We start from the raw sequence: 3297 nt of genomic DNA, 5'->3' as shown, positions 1-3297 counted from the left end.
AAAAAAAAAAATCATCAGTATCCTGAGCATTATGAAGCATCTACATCTCTCCTGTCCCACAGTGGAACTAACACAAAACTTAACCTGCAGCTGCATTTGTCTTCTCTCTTGCTTTCTGGTCACAGCACTCTGTAAAACATTCTGTTCACACTAGGAAGTTAATTTTTATGACCATAAAGTCTAAGATGCTCCACATACTGTGCTTTATGACTCTAAGTTTATAACCAAGAGAGATCTAATACTAAAAGACTAGGTCCTATTAGGAAAAGTTCTTTGAAGCCTGATGTTCTAGCAGCAAGTACTTAGAATGACAGTGAAAAGCAATACTCTCACTATGCTCCAGTGTTTGAAAGCAGTGCTTAGTTTTAGTATGACATGACAGAATTAGGTCAGTGTAAACATAGCAGAAAAAAATTAAGTCTTGAGAAGCTTCAGTCAGAGGTGCCAGTGACCTCTATTCTACAACTGTGTTACATAAAAGAATGTATCTTCATGTTTCTGAAGACATTTGAGAGTTGTAATTAAGTAACTTGTCATTTTTATTTTAACTATTCAGGCTAACCCAAATGATGTCTGTAATACTGCTGTCACTAAGTACTAGGGGCTGTCTGAGATGAGATATAAGCAAATGTTTCCTCAGATGCCTTAGGAACTGACTTAATGGGTCAGCCTTAGAAATGCTAGAGGGATGACCTACACATATACCCCAACAGTTCTGAAGCTATTCTGTTTCCCATATGTTGAAAAAGATCAGTAAGGCAACTTGCTTAGTCACCTCCAAATAAATATCTGTTAAAAAAATCTAGACTCCTGTTGTCAGTACATCTAGACAACAGTAGAAATTGTGGTAGGAATTCTGTCTGATACAAGTGAAAAATCAGGTGTTTGGCAATGCTAGATGTAAGGCTGGCTAAGCAAGTTACTACTTTTCCATTCCAACTCCATGCCCAAAGTAAGAACAACTTTATTAATTGGCCTAATCACACATTATTATTACCAGGCTGTGTTTGCTATGGGCCAAATCACAAGAGGCTAGAAATCAGTGCCTAGGCAGCTAAGTTGTTAGTATGAATAGCTTCCTCCAGATTCCTAAGTTTTCCCAGACCTATACTCTGCTCCCAAAGTATGATGCACTTGATGGCACCTTATAACACAGTTGAGGTCTTCAAATCTAGTTACTTAAGCAAATTACTTAAATCATTAGAGGAAAATCAATATGGAGTAACAAATCCTTTTCCTCTGCATTTTCTGCAAGGTTTGACTCTTTAGAATTGCAGCAGGTTTTCACTTATTGGTTTAGAGCCATGAAAAAGTGGACCATTGAAATGACTGGCAAGAAAATCCCACTGAGATTTTTAAGATTCAAAAGCTGGTCTTGTATCTCATAGGGAAGCATCTGGTGTTGCTCTGTCTCATGACACCTGCTCTGACAGCTCACAGCATCTTGGTCTACTATCTGCATTAGTTCAGGTCAGTTATTGTAGCAGGCTTGTCAGCTTCTGAAATGTGCTATTAATTTACCCTACAAAAATTTAATTACTTTTATTTACATAGCTGAGTCATCCAGGTGCAGAGTTCTCATATTTGAGTTCTATTATAAGTGGCAAACGGAATAAAAAAGAAAACAGTTAAACATTTTTAAAAATTACTAGTAATCAAGTCTTCAGTAAGCTGAATTCAGTGCTAGAAAAGGAACAAATTTTATAGATACTGACCATGAAGCCTGGTAATAATGGTTAGGTAAACTTTGCTCTGAACGTGTGTAACAGCTGCTTTGAGTCTGCATTATAAAATGTGAGGTGACTTAAGAGAGGCAGAAAACAAGTTGAAATACATGTTTACATGCCACTGGTGTTTAACTTTTTGTAAAATTGATTCTTTTAAGGGAGAGGCTTCCAGAACACACTAAATACAGTCCACATGACTGAAAAATTCTCAGTAGCTCTGTCACATAGTTGAACTCAGGTCATTTGATACTACAAGCTATAGGCCTTATTTTCATAAAGGAATATATCAGTCTGGAAGTAACATAATATTTTAGCCTTGTACTGCTTCAACTTGAAACAGGTAGCTAACTAAGCTTTTAGCTAAATCTTATAAAACTGTAATTTACCTTGATCAGAATCACACTATGCTTCTACTCTGTCTGGAGCAGGGATATCTAGAATCTTGGTTTTATTATTATGTTTTGCTGATAATGTGGTTTGCAGCCAGTTATTGATACAGATGCACCAGCTTGACTTAGTCTTTCCTAGATGATCAAATTTCCCCAGTTTTCCATATGTTACTCCCAAGCGGTAGCTTTTGCAGTCCTGGGCTCTCACTTCACAGTAAAGCTGTCCACTTCAAAAGACAGGGTCTCCTACCAGAAAAATATATGTAGTTGCTAAAACAATGCTTGCTTACTTATAGGCAACAGTGATGCCTTCTGTTTTATTTTAAAGTGAAGGCTTCAAAATGCAAACATCCGAGCTATAAGGAAAAAAATAATTAATGTACAAGAAAATAGAACATAAATATAAAATAGAATACTGAGAGAGTTTTTACTTACACTCATTGAGACAAGATACACTTAACAGTAATTCACATTTAATAGCAGTGAATGTTAGTCACTAAGAACTTTGTAATAAAGAGCTTCAACACACTTGAGGACTGAAATGCTGAGGCCTGGACAAGCCAGAGGTGACCTATAGATGAATCCTGTATATTTTATAACCGAAACCCATTGTGCTAGTAGGTATTGTACTAAGTTAAAATAACCCACTTGTGCTGATGTAAAAAGTGCTAAAGCATTGAAGTACTGAAGCCTGAACAACAGGCTCCAAGCCGAAGCTGCCAACTTAGTCTGGAATCATTAACAAAGTATGTAAGCTCACTAGTGAGAGATGCGGCCTAGAATATAATCAGTAGTTAGGACGAAATGCTGAGAGAATGTATCCAGCTTCTCTTGTTTAGCCTTGTTCAAGGCTGAGAACCCACGTATTTGGCCTTGTTAGAAACTCCCTTGGTTTCCCCCCCTGAGCCCTGGCCAGGCTTTGGGTGGAATCCAACAGGAGAACGAAACCAGAAATTTTCCACTCAAAACAAAGGTGCCAGCTCTTCTGGCTTGTCGATCTCTGGTATATAAGGCTGGACCCGCTCACAGCGACTTTGGCAGCCTCACCCATGGGTGGACGTACCCCGTAGGATTTCCCCCTTGCCGGGACAGGCTCTGCAAACCCTCGCTGTAACCGGGGCTGCCCCGCCACTGCGGGTCTGGGTGATGGGAACGTGTGCAAGGGGTGAGGGATCTTTCTT

This window comes from Athene noctua, chromosome Z (genome assembly GCF_965140245.1).
Source record: "Athene noctua chromosome Z, bAthNoc1.hap1.1, whole genome shotgun sequence".
Classification (NCBI taxonomy): domain Eukaryota; kingdom Metazoa; phylum Chordata; class Aves; order Strigiformes; family Strigidae; genus Athene; species Athene noctua.
This window is presented reverse-complemented; position numbering follows the sequence as displayed.